Here is a 20,277-nt window from a genome sequence, read left to right on the forward strand (position 1 = left end):
TGGTATAAATGACTATTTGTTAGTCAACTTTCTGTGACTGCTTAAATCATTAATTTAATTAGGAGTTAAAGAGATGACCAATCTGGGCATTTGTTCAGTACCAGCTACCAAAGACAACTTTTCCTTTCAAAAGTTTAATCATAATCCTTTCGAAAAATAGAACAACTGATTGATATTATTAATCGTAGCTTCCCATACCAGGTTGCCACTGTTAAAGAATAAGGAATAAGCCATTTAGAATGGAGACGAGGAAACACTTTTTCTCACAAAAAGTGGTGAGTCTGTGGAATTCTCTGCCTTGGATGGAGGCAGGTTCTCTGGATGCTTTCAAGAGAGAGCTAGATAGGGCTCTTAAAAATAGCAGAGTCAGGGGATATGGAGAGAAGGCAGGAACAGGGTACAGCTTGGGGATGATCAGCCATGATCACAGTGAATGGCGGTGCTGGCTCGAAGGGCCAAATGGCCTACTCCTGCACCCATTGTCTATTGTCTAAACCGTACACATTTTTAAAACCACGTATCAATGCGTTGTAATGAGCTTTGGAACTCCACAAAACCTGCACATATATCCAAATCATGAGAAAACAGTGAAGATGTTATGTGTTGGAGCTTTAAGTATATTTCTAAATCTGTCTAAGCTTAAGATACTCCCTAACTATCATTTATACTTTGATTAGATGGCAAATCTTTTTTGCAGTGCAGATGAAAATAAAATGCACAAAGAGCAGCAAGGTAGAAAAATGCAAAAGAAGGCATGATTCAAACAGAATGTCATACCATTATTTTATTGGAGGATTAGACCATTACGGCAACATGCATTCATCTGACAAGATAAAGAGATGACAAGCTTTAAAAAAATCCAGACTCTTTCTATCACTTGAAAATTTCAAAAGGTCATTTCAGCTTTCATCTTGACTATTGCTTCACTTTGCTTGAACATCTGTTAGAAGACTAATACATGCCGTCTTGTGATAGATGCTATGTTAATGTAATAATATCGCATTACTTATTAGAGTTAGTAGTCATTTATGCCCCTTTCATCTGGATTCCCCGTCAGAAGAAATAGTTTCTCTCTGTCTACTGCTTCAATCATCATAAACACTCTTCGATTCTTTATGTACCTTCGATTCTCCAGCATCTGCAGTTCCTTCTTAAACATCATAAACACTCTTATGCTTTGCAAGGTGATCCTAGGGTTGTGTTCAAAGCTTCCATGCAGAAGCCCTTGAAGAATGTGCTTCATTTCCCTCCACCTCCCCATGATTGTGTAGTCCTCACCCTCCTAATTCATGAAAGGTTTTAACAGTTCTTCAAAGAAAAAACGTATCAAGTATAATATTTCTAATTGTGTTAAACAACACTATAAAATACCCGAGGTCTAATTACAGAGGGACACATCAATGAATCGTGAAAATAATAAAATACCAGGGATTATTCCCTTTAAATCCAATGGAATAATGAAATCACAGATTTAGCCGTTACAGAGATAGCATGAAAAATAAAACGGGTTTAGGCCACTTGCTCGATTATACAAATGTGTTATTTAAATTAGATTCTGTAAATAATGTGATAGTCACATGAAAGAATGTCAAAATATTAATGTATCTCAGTGCTTCACTTCAAGTAATTACAAAGTGGTTTCAGGTTTCCTATCTCATTGCAAGTGGGATCATTTCATGTAATCGTAAAAGAATGCATCAATGAAACATGTCGAAATAACTAAAATCCGTCTTGGTGGATGATTGCAAGAATTTTAATGACCTCCCAGTCGAGTCCCTGAGCAAAATGTCTTTAGGGTAGCTTCAGAAAATATTTCAAATCTTAACGGTTGAAAAAGAAAAACATAAAAGTGGTTCATTTGGAAAAGCAATTGGAAAACATTAATGAAAAAATCATTCAACCAAAATAAATGAAAATGTTAAGTATCAGGGGTTGACAGATTCAACGGTTAATAAATTATCCTTTCATAACTGATACTTGTTTAAAATCATACCTTTTGTGTTTGCTTGTGCGACTACAATGTCCAGAAAATGGAGAGGAAGGAACTGCAGATGCTGGTTTACAATGAAGAATGACACAAGATGCTGGGGAGTAACTCAGCGGGTCCGGCCACAACTCTGGAGAAAACCTGTTCCCTTTCTCCAGAGCTGCTGTCTGACCCGCCGAGTTACACCATTTTGTGTCCATAAAATGGCATTGAATGTAATTCAGCTCACCAAATTGAAAAGATATTGGAGCACTGGTGAGAGTGCATTGAAAATGATGGAAGGATGGTATTAAAAATGCAAGAGTACATTTATCAAGTGAGAATGAATAGATATTTGTTTGATAAGGTCGTGCATGGTAGGATGGTGCAGAAGGTACATATGGGTTCCATGTCAGGCTGGCTAAATGGATCCAGAACTGGCCTGGTCAGAGGGTAGAGATGGAAGGATGCGTTTCTAACTAGAAATATGTGGATGGCTTGATTGTATTGTCATGTATTTTATACCAGATAGCAACAACTGAAACAAGTTGTCATGGTACTTGAGCTGGGAACTGATGTGGAGGGTATTAGAGGATCAATGCTTAATGCATTAATACGGCACTCCTGAGGATAAATCTAGGTATATGAGGGAGACTATGTAAGAAGGAACTGCAGATGTTGGTTTACACTGAAGATAGCCAAAATGCTGGAGTAACTCAGCGGGTCAGGCAGCATCTCTGGAGAAAAATAATTGGTGACGTTTTGGGTCGAGAAACAGTCAATCTGAAGGGTCTGGCTGAAGAAGGGTCTCGACCCAAAGCATCACCTATTCCTTTTCTCCAGAGATGCTGCCTGACCCACTGAGTTATTCCAGCATTTTGTGACTATATGAGGGAGACCTTTTTCACTGAGAGTGGTAAGTACCTGGAATGCACTGCCAGAGAGAGTGGTTGAAGCAGATTTGGTAACAGCATTGAAGAAGTCCCAAAATGAGCACTTGAATGGCCTGGGCAGAGAAGGATATGGGCCAAGCACTAGGAGGTGCTATTAGTGCAAATAGGTGCCCACTGCTTGGCATCAATAGTATGGGCCAAATGGCCCATTTCCATGCTGAATACCTCTATGACACATTATTTTGCAATTTTTCACTAGAATTAAATGTTTTTTTGTGGATCTGTCTAAAATAATGGAAAGGAGAACATGATATGCAAATGTTCATCATTCATTAATATCCCCTTTGCTCATTTTAGGCCATGATTCATTAACAATGCAGCTGAGGTAGTTCAGTTTTAGTGAAACAGTTAAAAATGTTATTTATGTTATCCATTTTTTTAAACAAATTCAAACAAGTATTACCATGGCAATGGATAATAGGAGAATCAAACCACATTAGTAATTAACAGACAAAATCTAAGTACTGAAGAATGGTATAATTGATTACAATTGATAAATCTGTGTTTTGGGCATTGCAATAGAAAATGGGAAAATTGACAGAAGGCAGAGACTGTCTGTAATCGACTTTCCTGGCTTTACTCTCTCAAATATCCTCGTGGACCACAATTATTACTCAATTGACAAGATCAGACTACTCAATACTCAAGAATCCCTGAATTTGAACAGAATGCATTTGCTTTCACTTAGTTATACCTTTAGATGACTGATTAAATTAATAGAAATGTGAAAATCCCAAATCATTTTCTATCACATTTTCATAACTAAAGAATGCATTAAATTCCTTGCAATGCGAGGGTATATTTTACCACATGGGCACCCATTGCACAATATTTATTCTAAAATCTTAACCAAGCACTGAAGAAATGTTACCGTTAAATGTTATTTTATAAAATTAGATTCATTTTTCATTGCTTATATATTTGTGAGAATTCCTACCCATAGATGAAATATTTGATTGTGTATTGATGACCTGGTATCTAGATCCAGAATGTTTCCATTTGTTCCTTTTGTTTCACCCTATTTGCTGTTTTATATTTTAGATTGTATCACCACGGTGTTCACCATAAAAGGAATCATAACTGAACCTTTTTCTGTTGTAACAGCAAAATCGCAACCCTGTGTATGTTCCTCGTGGATTTATGAGCAGTTCGTGTATTTTCCTTTCCTGTTCTCTGATCCAAAATATTGAGACTGCTTATTTTGCACAGCTGCTGGGATTGTTGAATATCAAAAAGAAATGCAACATTAGACCTCTAGCTTTGTGTTACCTGGGCAATGACTTTACCTAAATAATTAAAACTTGAAAAACTGCATTTTGGTACGTCATTGGTTGTGGAAAAGTACTGAATAAAAATGAAAGCAATTAATTTTTTTAAATGCGGTATGGTAGCAAGTTCACTGAAAGGTTACTCTCCGCTGAGTGCTTTGAATGATTTCAACGATAGGCTGATCTTCAATTTGAGAAAACAGAAATGTTTCACTGTTAAGTGTACCTGACATGGTGACATGAACAATATTCAAATTTTTGGAACTATTAATGTCAACCTGGAAATTTAGATTTGCTCTCAAGAGTGAGTTGTGCTTCACTCTTATTATTTTCTGCTGTATATCACCGTACAGCTTTTCTTCAAACACAGTGTAACTGGGGGGTAGGAGAGGTAATTGACAATGAACTATGAAAGAAAAGGGGTCACTTAGAAATAGCTAATGATTGTGGAGCCGTTGGCAAGCACTTTATAATAAATTACCATCTTTGCTACAGCTCTGTGCTATTCAGTCAAGAATGAAAACCTAATATTTAATCTAATTTATTTTTCCATCATTTGCTCACATAATGTAGATTTTCAAATGTTGACAGTTCATTGTGAAGAATCCTTCTTTCATTATAAACTGCTATTCGGTTCCGAAATTTGGCTCTGAAATAAAACGTCTGGGCAATTTTTACTTACACCATTCAGCAGTGATCGAACATTAAGATCTGGTGGAACTTTGATATTTCATTTTGCCTTCTGGGTTTCCAATTCCTTTTAACCCCAATAATTCATACAAAATAAAGCCATTGAGAATGGTTTAGCAAGTTGTGGTTGATATTCACGCATCTCTTGGAAATGGAAGCTAAATAGTGACAGTTTTTTGGTTCTACATTCTATTTTTGGGATAGCTGAAATTTTCCCAATTCACAATGTCCCTTGATCCAACAAGTTATATCAAATATAATATTAGTGCTTGTAAATCGGGAAACTTAGTAAGTCACAAATTAATACAATCAAATATAATCAAATACCAACCAGAGACAAATTAATTCAATATTTTTTAATTTATATCCTTGAACTTACACTACAGAAAGACGCAAGTTTACTGTACCTACCTCCATTTGCTCTTAGCCTGGCTCTCACTCGTATATTCTGCTATATATCACAGCGCAGCCTTTCTTCAAACGCAGTGTAACTGAGGATGATGCCACTGCTAAGAAACGAGGTGACACAGGAAGACAATATGGTGAAGATGGAGCTTGGCACACTTGCCTTTATTGGTCAGGATGTCAAGTACAGGAGTTGGGACAACGTGTTATAAGTTGTCGGTAAGGCAACATTTGGGGTAATGGGTACAGTTCTGTTCACCTTGCTTTAAGAAGGATGTCATTAAAAGTGGAAGGGCTGAAAAAAAGATTTACAATGATGTTACCAGGGCTAGAGGGTGTGAGCTATAAGAAGAAGATAGATAGGCTAAGATTTATTTTCTCCCCCTTGAGCATGTGGGATAGATATGGTCAAAAGCCACAGTCCTTTCCCCAGGTAGAGAAGTCTAAAACAAGTGAGCATTGGCTTAAATGAGAGGAGAAAGATTAAAAAGTGTTGAAAAAGGACCAGGGGGCACAACTTTTTCCACATAGTGGGTGGTTGTAAAATGAACACGCTCCCAGAGGAAGTGGCAGAGATGGGTGCAATTATGACATTTCAAAGATCCTTAGATATGTACATGGATTGGAAAGATCTGGAAGAATATGTGGCATAGTCAAGTAGGACTAACTCGGTAAGGCAACTTGGGTTTTTGAAAGAGCTAAGAATGGATCGAATGTGCTTGTATTCACTGGAATTTAGAAGGATGAGAGGTAATCTTATAGAAACATATTAAACTCTTAAGGACAGGCTAGATGCAAGAAAAATGTTCCCGATGTTGGGGGAGTCCAGAACCACGGGTCACAGTTTAAGAATAAAGGATAGGCCATTTAAGACTGAGATGAGGAAAAACTTTTTCACCCAGAGAGTTGTGAATCTGTGGAATTCTCTGCCACAGAAGGCAGTGGTGGCCAATTCATTGGATGTACTCAAAAGAGAGTTAGATATACTGTGGCTCTTTGGGCTAACGGAATCAAGGGATATGGGGAGTAAGCAGGAACGGGGTTCTGATTTTGGATGATCAGCCATGATCATACTGAATGGCGGTGCTGGCTCAAAGGGCCGAATGGCCTATTCCTGCACCTATTGTCTATGTTTCTTTTCTAACAGTGTTAATTTTAAGGCATTCGAAGCCTGTCACCAAAACAAACTCAATTACAGTAGATTTACAACCCGCTCCCATGTGGAATTGACACAGGTTTGGGATGTTGACACTGAACATGCTTACAGTTTGTTCAATGATTTATTCGTTCTTCAGTATTGTTCTAATGTAGAGAAGGGAAACACTTACTCCCCTCTTTCCCTGATGCAATATTGAATCATGCACATAAAAGCAATAGTGCAAATTCGTAAATTGTAAATGAAGTGCAAACACTGGCAGTTATCAGTGCAATTTAACCCTGCCCTATTGATTGGCATGGATTTACAACCCTGTTCACTCAGTGTAAACCCGGCACTACTCATTGCAAGGATTTATGATGTAGTTTAATGTAAGTAAGATCAGGTCTATTGATCGGGTTGACTTTACAACCTAGCTGATTGCAAGCAAGAACAGGCCCATCAACTGGCAGATTGAAGCAGACTGTGGAACAACAGGTCAAAACCCATGTCTCCCCCCATCCCCTCCTGCCCAAAAGTATTCAAAAGCAAATTGATAATGAAAGGTCAGCTAGAATGTGAGAGTATGCTGGTAAAAAACATAAGAATGGACTGTCGGAGATCCTGCCGGTATATAAAAAGGAACAAATGTGGGTCACTTACAGATAAAGATGGGAGAACTTATGATGGGGAAAAAAAGAAACTGGCAGGGGATTAAATAATTGATTTGTCTTTGTCTGCAGAGAGTATGACATAAAATAATCTTACCAAAAATTCCAATAGTCAAGCAAGAATGAGAAACTAACAAAAATGTGCATTGGAAAAAAAAGTCCTGGAGAATTTGAAGATGATAATTCCCTAGGACATGATGATTTATGTTCCAGAGTTTTGAAAGAGAACAGAACCCACAAACCTGGAGTAGATGCAGTCATCTTGATTCTTCAATTTAGTGTTTATAGGGTAGTGTTAATTAGTTTAGTTTACTTTAGAGATACAGTGTGGAAACTGGCCTTTCAGCCCACCAAGTCCGCACTGACCAGCGATCCCTGCACATTAACGCAATCCTACACACACTAGGGACAATTTTATACCAATCCAAATAAGGATCCTGAAGATAGAGCACGGCGGTTGGAGGAGGGAGATGTGGCACAGACCTGCGCCTCATCCGCAGGCAGGATTGATGCCTCAAACGGCAATCCAGGGAGAACGTACAAACTCCATACAGACAGTAACTATAGTTGGGATCGAACCCGGGTCTCCGGTGCTGAAAGCACCGTGCCGTTAATGTGCAGGGATCGCTGGCCGGTATGGACTTGGTGGGCCGAAGGGCCTGTTTCCGCACTCTATCTCTAAACTAAACTGTTGCTACGTTTTTCTATTTTTCTATGTTTTTCTATGTTGTTCCATTGCATTTTGGAAGAGGCTAGGGATATGAAAACTGAAAGCGGTATTTATTTTGTTGGCAGCTCTTGGAGCTAGCTCTGACTCTGTTCAGACTCCCAGTATAAATGTGCAAGATAGCAGGCAGAATAGGGAATTTCAAATTTGAAGTGAATTAAGCCTTATTTTTGGTATCTAATTGGTGTGTCCTTTTTCTGATATTCAACAACACAACATCAGAGTAACTATCAAACCACTGCCCAATGAGGGGAAGGGTTCATTAACGCAATCCTACACACACTAGGGACAATTTTAGCTGCCCCCCCCATCTCCATGTTTTTGTGATCCCGGACACAACAGCCGCGCTGATGTACTAATGGCCAGAGGATCTAGGGTACAGAGGAACTGAAGGAAATTCACATTAGGCAGGAAATGGTGCTGGGTAGACTGATGGGACTGAAGGCTGATCAATCCCCAGGGACTGATGGTCTGCACCGCAGGGAGCTTAAGGAAGTAGCTCTAGAAATCGTGGACGCATTAATGATCATTTTCCAATGTTCTATAGATTCAGGATCAGTTCCTGTGGATTGGAGGGTAGTTAATGTTATCACACTTTTTAAGAAAGGCGGGAGAGAGAAAACAGGGAATTATAGACCAGTTAGCCTGGCATTGGTGGTGGGGAAGATGCTGGAGTCAATCATAAAAGATGAAATAGCGACACATTTGGATAGCAGTAGCAGGATCGAACTGAGTCAGCATGGATTTACGAAGGGTAAATCATACTTGATTAATCTTCTGGAATTTTTTGAGGATTTAACTAGAAAATGGACAAGGGAGAGCTGTGGATGTAGTGTACCTGGACTTTCAGAAAACATTTGATAAGGTCACACATAGGAGATTAGTGGGCAAAATTAGAGCACATGGTATTGGGGGTAGAATGCTGACATGGATAGAAAATTGATTGGCAGACAGGAAACAAAGAGTAGGGATTAACGAGTCCCTTTCAGAAAGGCAGGCAGTGACTAGTGGGGTATCGCAGGGCTCGGTGCTTGGACCGCAGCTATTTACAATATACAGTGATGATTTAGATGGATTAAAATTAACATTAGCAAATTTGCAGATGACACACAGCTTGGTGGACTGTGAGGAGGATGCTATGAGGATGCAGGGTGACTTGGATAAGTTGGATGAATGTGCAGATGCAGTTTAATGTGGATAAATGTGAGGTTATCCACTTTGGTGGCAAAAACAGGAAGGCAGATTATTATCTAAATGGTGTCATTGGGAAAAGGGGAAGTACAACTGGTTCTGGGGTTCGTTGTTCATCAGTCACTGAAAGTAAGCGTGCAGGTACAGCAGGCAGTGAAGAAAGCGAATGGCATGTTGGTCTTCATAACCACACTTGGAGACCACACTTGGAGTATTGTTTGCAGTTTTGGTCTCCAAATTTGTGGAAGGACATTCTTGCTATTGAGGGAGTGCAGCGTAGATTCACAAGGTTAATTCCTGGGATGGCGGGACTGTCATATGTTGATAGAATGGAGCGTCTGGGCATGTATACCTTGGAATTTAGAAGGATGAGAGGGAACGTTATTGAAACAAATAAGATTATTAAGGGATTGGACAAGCTAGAGGCAGGAAACATGTTCCCAATGTTGGGGGAGTCCAGAACCAGGGGCCACAGCTTAAGAATAAGGCGTAAGCCATTCAGAACGGGGATGAGGAAATATTTTTTTCTCACAAAGAGTTGTGAGTCTGTGGAATTCTCTGCCTCAGAGGGTGGTGGAGTCCGGTTCTCTGGATGCTTTCAAGAGTTAGATAGAGCTCTTAAAGGTAGCGGAGTCAAGGGATATGGGGTGAAGGCAGGAATGGGGTATTGATTGTGGATGATCAGCCATGATCACAATGAATGGCGGTGCTGGCTTGAAGGGCCAAATGGCTTACTCCTGCACCTGTCTATTGTGTATTGTCTGTTGTCCATTGTCTATTGTACGTGGCCATGCTCAGAATTTCAGAGTCCTTTAAGTTGTGAGGAACTAACCATCATAAAGTATCAGAGATTTGTACCTAAAATATAGAACTATCTATTTGTGTGGAGATCAGAGTCATGCGCACATTTCAGAATACAATTATTTTAGTATTTTGCGAGCAGACTAATTCTTCAAAGTCAGGGGTGTTTAGGATACCAACTTTATTGAATAAAACTAATAATTTTTCTGGAATTCCTTGAATAAGTCTTGGTACAAGAAAATGAAATCCTCTCCTCAGTTCCATTCCCTGGTCTTACCTGGCTATGCTGCAGATCTTGCAGGATGCAAATCGGTCAACAGAGCAACAGTGGCTCCCACTGAAGAGCATATGTTGGATATGATGTATTTAGTAAAGGCACAAGATTATTATGAAGTAGTATATAAATGCAATAGACAAGAAATTCACTCACGGGCAGAGTAGTGCGAAGGGAGATGGAGAAGATGATCAGGGAGGAGATGATCATGTGGGGATGAGATCATGAGGAGATGATTGAAGGTGGTGAGAGGTATGGAGGGAGGCTTGGAGTGAGTTGGAAAATGATAGGGTGGTGATTAGAGGTGGAGTGATAGGTTAAAATTCGCAAGGGAGATTGAGGAGGATGGCTGGGCTTCAGAGTGAAGATCAGGAATACCGATGAGGAGATCTATAGGTTATCAGGATGAGACCTATGAGCCGACTGCAGGAAATGAAGAGTGCATGCAACCATTCAGAATGGGAATAGAAAATGGAACAAATAGAAAATGGATATATCCTTGGAGATTATTCAGTGCCTGTCTCTCAGCTATAGTAGGGACAAATCTATTACGGATCACAGAAGTTTCTCTACCTTGTTCAAAGCCCATCAATTAGGAAATAAATTGCCTAGATAATGCGAAAGGGCCTGTCCCACTTTCATGGCCTAATTTACGACCTTTTTTACGTGGACATTTTTCATCATGCTAGAAAAACGCCCCGACCTACTTGATGCCACAAGTACCTACGACTAGCATCACGGCCTGTTACGACCTACCTACGACCTCCTACGACCTTGTGACGACCATGCTGCGAGTACGAGTCAAGGGCAAACTCGGCATTGTGCGTGAATTAGGTTGTGAATGTGGGACAGGCCCTTAACCATGCATGTCCAGCAGCCTCTGAGTGCATTCTATGATGCCCGTGGAGAATGGCGCTCTAATTTAATAAGTGCATTATGCACACATAAAAGACCCAATTGCATTGCACAATCAGAGTTTAGAAACAAATTTATCGCATAGTGCATAAAAATTATTTGCACCAAAGTAGGATTTCTAAGCATCATTTCTTCCCACTCGAAAAATATCACAACAACATTAGGACCAGAGGTCATAGCCTCAGAATTAAAGGGTGATCTTTTAGAAAGAAGGTGAGGAGGAACTTCTTTAGTCAGATGGTAGTTAATATGTGGAACTCATTACCACAGTGAACTCATTGCCACACGGTGGAGACCAAGTCAGTGGATATTTTTAAGGCAGAGATAGACAAATTCTTGTTTAGAACATGTTGAATGATCAAACCCACACATAGAGGTTAGATAGTTTTTTATTGCAGTACAAGCAGAGGGAACATGACATGCTTTCATCCCCGTGATCTGCATCAAACCTAAAGAGATGAAGATCAGGACTGAACTACATAAGAAATGTGTAGCATGCATAATCTGTGTGGTGATATATATATATATAGTAAAGACATACTAATCTACAGAACAGGTGTCAAGGGTTATGGAAAGAAGGCAAGAAAATGGGATTAGGAGGCAAAGATCTGCCATGGTTGAATGGTTGAGTAGATTCGATGGGCTGAAAGCCCAAATTCTACTCCTATGACTTGTGAACTTGTGAACATAAAGTTAATAAACCAATAAAGAGACTTGTTCCCAAGCAGCACATCTTCCCAGCCACCACTCAACCCCAGCAGCACATGGTCCCAGCCAGCAGGCAATCCCTGTAACATACCAACCTCCACACAATCCCAGCAGCACCTCAACCGAGTCCAGACATAATCCCAGCAGCACACCATCCCAGTCCACACACCATCCCAGCCGCACACCGTACTGAATTAATTTGATGCTATCATTTGCATTCTAGTGCTGTAGTTTCTATCTTGTCTCCCTAGTGGGAACAAGACTAATTGTTTAAGATTTAAGTTTAAGATTGCCCAAAATTGTAAAAGAATAGTTCACATTACTTGTCCATTTTTCCCCCAATTGACAAGCCTCAGCATTGGAGGAGGTCATCCTTAATAGGCCAAGACATAGCCAATTAGTTGGGCACTGAATAATCTCCAAGGCTATGCCAAGCATCCATTGATTCCTGTTACTATTCCCCTATTGAATGATCTCAATCACTCTGAAGCTATTGTCACTCCGAAGTTATTTACTGCCAATTGATGGCCAGTTGATAGCTGAATATAAGGAAAGGCCTGGAGGGAATTCAAAGCAACCCCTAGCTCTAATGGTTCCCTGATGTATACCCATCAGCAAACCCCCTGACCACAATCCTCTCACCATTCCTGGACGGGAGAGTGATCAGTGGATTGAACAATTCCCTGCTATTGCCCACAGATTTCACTGAGGTTGGTCATGACTAGCCTTTGTACAAATCTTAAATTGATAAGGAGGTTTCTGGGCACTTCTATAGCAATGGACAATGATTTTAAAAAAAAGGCAAAGACAGTTACCCACGAACTTGCTTCACATGAAAGAGGAAGCCTGAGAAGTCAGCAGCACACCATCCCAGCCACCACATAATCCCAGCCACCACATAATCCAAGCATCACTCCAGCCCAGCCACCACATAATCCCAGCCACCACATAATCCCAGCCACCACATAATCCAAGCAGCACACCATCCCAGTCATCTCATAATCTCAGCAGCACACCATCCCAACAACTACATAATCCCAGCCACCACATTATCCCTGCAGCACACCATTCCAGCCACCAATCCATCCCATCCCAGTCACCTCACAATTCTATCAGAACAATATACCAGTAGCGCAGCATTCCTGCACAGCACAATCCCAGTAGCACTCCATCACAGTCACCTCACAATTCCAGCAGAACCATATCCCAACCACCACGTTGTCTCAACCACCACATTTTCCAGCAGCACACTGTTCCAGCTGCACACCATCCAAGCAATGTACAATCTTTGCAGCACTTAATCCCAACAGCATACAATTCCAGAGGCATCTAAACCCATTATTGAAATTCACCAGCACACATATCCAACACCATTCGTTCCAACAAGTGTACCTAAATACTGAGACACATATCCACCTGCACACCAAAATATTCCGATTGGAAACGATTCCAACCAGCCCCAGACCTACCAACACACTCCTATCAGTACACCCTCAACCTATGAACATATACTTAGGAGCATATTCCCAACAGTACACAAAACCCTACACCACACATATTCACCATCACATTTTCCATTTCCTACCTTCAAATCTAGAAGGAGGGATTTAGACTGGGGTGGAGGTAACATTCCAAGGAATAAATCAAAGCAATTAAATAATCCTTAAGCAACAGATAAGTTAATTAAATACAGGTGGATGGAAAGTAACTAAAACTGGCCCATCAAGATAAATAAATAGGTTGATAGGTTGATGTAAATATATGGTCAAAATGAAAAAAACGAAAGGCAAACTCTAGTGAGGAAAAGTAATGGAGGAGACTGCAAGTGTTCATAGCTCATGTTGCAGAATATTTAACATTTAAAACACACAGTGCCACCTAAAGGTTTACCAAGTATTGCAAGTAAATACGCCTTCTGATAAAAATTACAAATATCCACAGATCAGTGAGAGTTAATATAAAGATTCTCAGTGTAACTTATAATGAAACACGCTGATCAACTAGTCAACAGCATTGTGTTCACTCATATTATCAACGAACACACTCAGCAAGTACAATGCATACAATGCAAGTTAAAAGATATAAAACAGTTGGCCTTTATTGGCCGTTAATTGCAGTTATAGAATCACATTGAGTTTTGATGACTAACTTGCTGGAACCTAGGTCTTTCTTTCTTTTCTACCTGTATTCGGGGTAGCTTAGTTATTTTTTAATTAAATTAAATAAGGTTACATCCTTAAATTCAGTCAATTACTTCTACTGTATAGTGCAATGTTGATCTATCATAAATGACAGAATACTGAGATTGTAAATTTTGCACAGTTTTGAATGCTGGTTATTTGTTGAGCTGCTCTGTGCAAAGAGGAGGATAATTTTAACACGATTGGGCTGGTGGACCTGGGTGTTATAGAGGGGTAAAATCAACCAAAATGCCAAATGCACAGGAAGTTGGATCCAACCTGCTGGAATCTGTATTTCACTGAAATACAATAGGTTTTGTGCACTCAATTCCCTTGGGGGTCATCTTTGACCTGCAACGTAACTTGATCAGCATCATAAATCCATTGCGTGCAGGACAACATGGGAGCCTTTGGTGTCCTGTGGCTTTCCAAAGCTTTATTACAATTACAAGCCAGAAGGGAGGAAAATGATGAGGCACTCTCATCTTACCTGGATTAGTGCAGCTCCAACATAGTCAATACCATCCAGGGATAGAGTATGTCAAGAGTCAAGTCAAGAGACTTTATTATCATGTGTCACAGATAGGACAATGAAATTCTTGCTTGCTGCAGCACGACAGAATGTTGTAGGTATAAATACAGATCAGATCACATCAGTGTGACCATATACCATAGAATATATATATATATACACACATAAATAAACAGATAAAGTTCAATAGGCTGTTATAGTTCAGAGTTTGTTTGAAGTTGTGTTTAATAGTCTGAGGGCTGTGGGAAAGCTGTTCCTGAACCTGGATGTTGAAGATTTCAGGCTCCTGTACCTTCTACCTGAAGGCAGCGAAGAGATGCGTGTGTGGCCAGAATGGTGTGGGTCCTTGATGATGCTGGCAGCCTTTTTGAGGCAGCGCCTGCGATAGATCCCCTCGATGGTAGGGAGGTCAGAGCTGATGATGGACTGGGCAGTGTTTACAACTTTTTGCAGCCTTTTCCACTCCTGGACGCTCAGGTTGCCGTACGAAGCCACGATGCAACCAGTCAGCATGCTCTCTACTGTGCACCTGGAGAAGTTCAAGAGAGTCCTCCTTGATATACCGACTCTCCGTACTCTTCTCAGGAAGTAGAGGCGCGGATGTGTTTTCTTTATGATTGCATCAGTGTTCTGGCACCAGGAGAAATCTTTGGAAATATGCATGCCCAGGAATTTGAAGATCTTGACCCTTTCCACCATCGACCTGTTGATATAAACGGGACTGTGAGTCCCCATCCTACCCCTTCCGAAGTCCACAATCAGTTCCTTGGTATTGCTGGTGTTGAGAGCCAGGTTATTGTGCTGGAACCATTTGGTCAATCGTTCAATCTCACTTCTATACTCTGACTCGTCCCCATCAGTGATACGTCCCACAACAGTGGTGTCGTCGGCGAACTTGATGATGGAGTTTGCACTATGTCTGGCTACGCAGTCATGAGTATAGAGTGAGTACAACAGGGGGCTGAGCACGCAGCCTTGAGGTGCTCCCGTGCTGATTGTTATTGAGGATGACCCATTTACACCACTACGGACAGAGTGTGCTCTGTGAATGAGGAAGTCGAGATCCAATTGCAGAGGGATGCGCAGAGACCCAGATCTGAGAGCTTGGTAACCAGCTTGAAGGGGATGATGGTATCTCACTTGATTGGAATCGGCCATCACCCTCTACTCCTCCACAATCCGCGGATATAGTAGCTGTAATGTGCTCCACCTCCAAACCTTCTTCAATAACTCATCAAGATTACTCTAATAAACCTCCTACCCCCTCCATCCCTCCAATCCCTACCACCAAGAAACCATTTAGCAGATATGTGGCAATGCCACTCTGCATGTCACATACCACCCTGCCTTAGGTTTTCTTACCTAAGTGGAAGCCCTTTCACCAGTAGGGCTGCATTGTGTTTCAAGCAGGGGCTTCACCATCACTTTCACAAAGGCAGTTTGGGATGGGCAATAAATGCTGGCCCTGCTACCTTGACAGAATTTAAGAAAAATCTCCCTGGAAACAACTGCAGTCAAAGAAGCCTCTCCATTATGGATCTTCAGAAGCCATTTGCAAGCCATTAACTGGATCTTTTGTAAGGTTAATTTGAATATGTTAGAACAAGAAATATGGGATAAATAAACAAACAGGTCAGTTGCCATAGAACAGGGCCCTTCAGCCCTGTTACTCCATCCCTCACCTACACTTTGGAAAATCGGAGCAGCTGGCTGTGCTCCTTCCTCCTGTGTCTAGGCAGTCACTGAAGAGCGCAACTCTGATGAAAAGGCTTGTACAGAGCTGGTGATAGAAGGCAGAGGAGTTAATTTGTGACTGCTCAGATTGGGCAGAGTGGGCAATTACAAGGATTCAACGATGTATCTGAATGAATGCGTCACTGTTGTTGAATTAGTTAAGAAATGCATGGAAGTGTGTTTCCCTACCAAGGCCTGCGTACTCCTTGGTTGAACCAGAAGATCGGTAATCTACTGAGGACCAGTTCTGCGGCATTCAAGTCAGGCAACTCATACAAACAGGCATTGGCTCTAGGTTGCAAGAAGATTTCCTGCTGTAAACCATCAGGTTTTTGAACCTCACCTCATAGCTCTAACCACAACCTACCTCAGCACTGAACCACTATCAACGTCTCACCACAATGGCTGCTCCGTGTGCGATGGTCTTTGCACTATTGTGTTCGAGAAAGACTATCTGATTTTGGGTGTGTTTCTGTAATACATTAAAAAAGATTTACGTTCACCTTCACAACGCTTTTCTATTGAAAGGATGCCTGGCCTACAGTGCATTTACAAACACAGAAGTGTTAAATCAGATTTCTACCACTGGTAGTTTTTGGGGTCTCTCAGTTTGCTTTCACATTCCATGCAATACACTTGGTTATTAAAGTGTTTTACATATTTGTTTTTACATGTGAAAGTTCCTCATATTTTAATTCCATCTTTGAGTGCTGTTCTTTAACTGAGCTCATTACATAGAAATAACGGTAACAAGCTGGACAAAAAAATATTTTTTTATAATGGCAACAATGATATGGTGACAAATTCCTGCAGAAAGATTTCTTGAGAAATACTGCACAGGGTGTGGCCAAACAGAAATTGATCCAAGAAAGACTGAGATAGAGAAATGCCTCAAAAAAAGACCATGCTTGACTGAGATTGCTAGGTTTGAGCAAAACAAGAGTTGGATGAAAGACTAAAGATTGAGAGCAAAAAGCTTTGCGGTCATGAGGAAAATTAATTGCACAAAAAGGGTTGGTGGGAGCGCTGCAAGCCGGCAGCCCTGCCAGCAGCGCGTTAGTTTTTTCAACTTTTTTTTTTAGTGTGTCCTAATGTGTGTTTTTAGTGTCTCTGTGTGTGTGTCTTGTTTGGGGGGGGGGGGGGGGGGGGGGGGGGGGGGGGGTGTGGGTGGGGGGGGTAAGGGGGAAAACCGTTACGGTAGCTACAGGAGCTGGCTGGCGCGGCGTCCGCAGCCTGGGATTCCTCGTTGGGTCCCGGGAGGAGAAGAAGCTCTGACCGCCGGCCCGCGGCCTATTTCTACCGCGGGCGCGGCAGGGTCTTACAATCAGGAGCGGGGTTTCTCGCCGGGGACCCCTGGAGAGGAGCTCTGACTGCCGTCCCTGTGGTTTGAGGTGCTTCTTGCTGCGGCATGGCAGAGACTTTAAATCTTTGACCGCCGGCCTGCGGCCTACACCAACCTGAGGCCGCGGTCTCCGGTGGGGAAACACCGATTCAGGACTTGCCTGGACTTTACCTGGACTTTACCTTGTCTGAACATCTGGACGCCCGCAGCGGTGGCTGCGGAGGGTTGAGGTGCCGACCACGGGGGAAAATGGAGGAGGACTGGCCAAATTTTGTGCCTTCCACCACAGTGATGAATGCTGTGGTGGATGTTTGAGTTAAATTTTTATTGTGTTTTTGTGTGTTTTTTTTTTCATTGTACCGCTGCTGGGTTATTAATGTTCAGAGTTTTGGCCGAGTCAGGTTTAATAGCCTGATGGCTGTGGGGAAGTAGCTGTTCCTGAACCTGGTTGTTGCAGTCTTCAGGCTCCTTCACCTGAAGGTAGCGGGGAGATGAGTGTGTGGCCAGGATGGTGTGGGTCTTTGATGATACTGCCAGCCTTTTTGAGGCAGCGACTTCGATAAATCGACTTCGATAAATCCCCTCGATGGAAGGAAGGTCAGAGCCGATGATGGACTGGGCAGTGTTTACTACTTTTTGTAGTCTCTTCCTCTCCAGGGCACTCAAGTTGCTGAACCAAGCTAGAATTCTATGTTCTATGTTAAAGTAATTGTGAATTCTGGGTAATTATTGAATTATTTGAAATAAGCTTTGTTTGCTTAAAATTGCTAATACACAAAATATGAAAGAAAGGACCATGTATTTGTAATTGTTTCCCATTTATTTAACCTTTATTTAACCAGGAGAAGTCTCATTGAGATTAAAAATCTCTTTTACAAGAGAGCCCTGGCCAAGACAGGCAGCAGCACAGTTCCACAGTTACAGACAATAATTTAAAAACAACAGAGAACATATAAATAGAGTCACAGTCAGAACATCATCAAACAAAGCATGTAGAGACAGAAGAGCCTGCCTCAACATCATTAAGAAGGGATTTAAATATGTTTATAGAAACCAGCTCCTTAAGTTTCAGTTCATTCTGCAGCTGGTTCCATGCGAAGGGAGCAGCATAACTAAATGCTCTTTTCCCCAGTTCTGTACGGACTTTAGGTACAGTTAATAAGAACAAGTCCTCAGAGCGGAGCTGATAAATTCCTGTGCTTTTTTGAATTACATACTTCTGCAGGTATGAAGGAAGAACACCGATGATAGTCTTATAAATAAGGATATGCCAATGATGGAGTCTGTGGGTGGACAGGGCAAACCATCCAACTTGAGCATACAAAGAGCAGTGGTGTGTGAGGGTTTTAAAATTAGTAACAAATCTCAGTGCTCTGTGGTAAACCGTGTCCGAAGACTGTAGGCATTTTGAAGATGCATTCATGTATAAAATATTACCATAGTCCAACACAGACATAAACGTTGCAGCAATGTCTTTTTTTGGCTTCAAAAGAAAAACAAGATTTGTTTCTAAAGTAAAAACCTAATTTTATCTTTAGTTTTTTCACAAGTTGCTGGATATGAGGTTTAAAAGAGAGAGAATCGTCAATTATAATTCCCAGATATTTATATTGAGACACAGATTCAATCACAGAGCCCTGCAAAGTGGTGATAGGAGGGAGGTCCGAGGGCTTTGATTTAGCTTTAGTGAACAGCATGAGCTTTGTCTTGTCAGCATTTAAAACAAGTTTATATTGTTTATAAGTTTATACAAGTTTTAAATCACACAGGTTACGTTGCACAATGTTAAAAGCAGTTTGGAACTGACAGAGAGCCTGATTTGGGGTAGACGCAGAGCAATATGCTTTCACTCTTTGGTTATTTAATCTCTCCTGGCCTCAGTCCTTCACTCCTTCCCTGTCCTCGCACGCTACATCTGAAAACTTGTATTACATCTAACTTATACCAATTCCGATAAAAGGTCATCAGTCAAAAACAACTTTCCGGAGGACTCCATCCTTCCTGAGGTCATCTGTTGCCAGCCCCGTTTTGTTCTGGCCTTCGCTATCTTTCAGTCTGAAGAAGGGCTCCAATGCGAGACGTCACCTATTGCTTTGCTCCAGAGATGCTGCCTGACCCACTGAGTTACTGTGCCATTTTGTGACTATGTTCAGTATAAACCTGCTTCTGCAGATACTTCCTACACAGCCTAAAATGGTGAGTTTGTTTTTCTCTCTGTTCGTTCTTTCTAATCTACTCAGTATTTCCAGCATGTTCTGTATGATTTCACTTGATATTTGCCGAGTAGGTTTAACCTAGAAAAATGTCCCAAAGCGTTTCGAAAAAATTGAATTAGATATAAATCTATAGCACCTCAGAAGGAGATATTGACCTAAAATCTAATGGTCCGCACCATTTTGAATATCAAAATGGAAACATATTTTGAGCCAGAAATATGCCACACATCATATCAATCCAGTCAACAAATGAGGTGTCCAGCAATTGTGTCTGCAATATGCTTATAAGGAACCTGGCATCTGGAAAAAATCCTTTTTATTGAATTGTTTTGTGTTAAATACTCAGGGGGACAAGGCAATTGCATTCTGGGAAATGTGAGCTCTGTGCAATTAGCCAGTAGTTAGTTGCATGATTCAACCTCAGGAGATTCTCTAGCAATATATAGAAGGCTAGTTAACAGTGAAAGAGAAAGATGGATAACCATGCAGAACCAATTCTACTCTTGATTTAACAACATTGTTATTTTTCAAATTCCTTTTGATAGATCACACATTTCTAGCAATTCCAG

Source organism: Leucoraja erinacea, chromosome 10 (genome assembly GCF_028641065.1).
Source record: "Leucoraja erinacea ecotype New England chromosome 10, Leri_hhj_1, whole genome shotgun sequence".
NCBI classification, from domain to species: Eukaryota; Metazoa; Chordata; class Chondrichthyes; order Rajiformes; family Rajidae; genus Leucoraja; species Leucoraja erinaceus.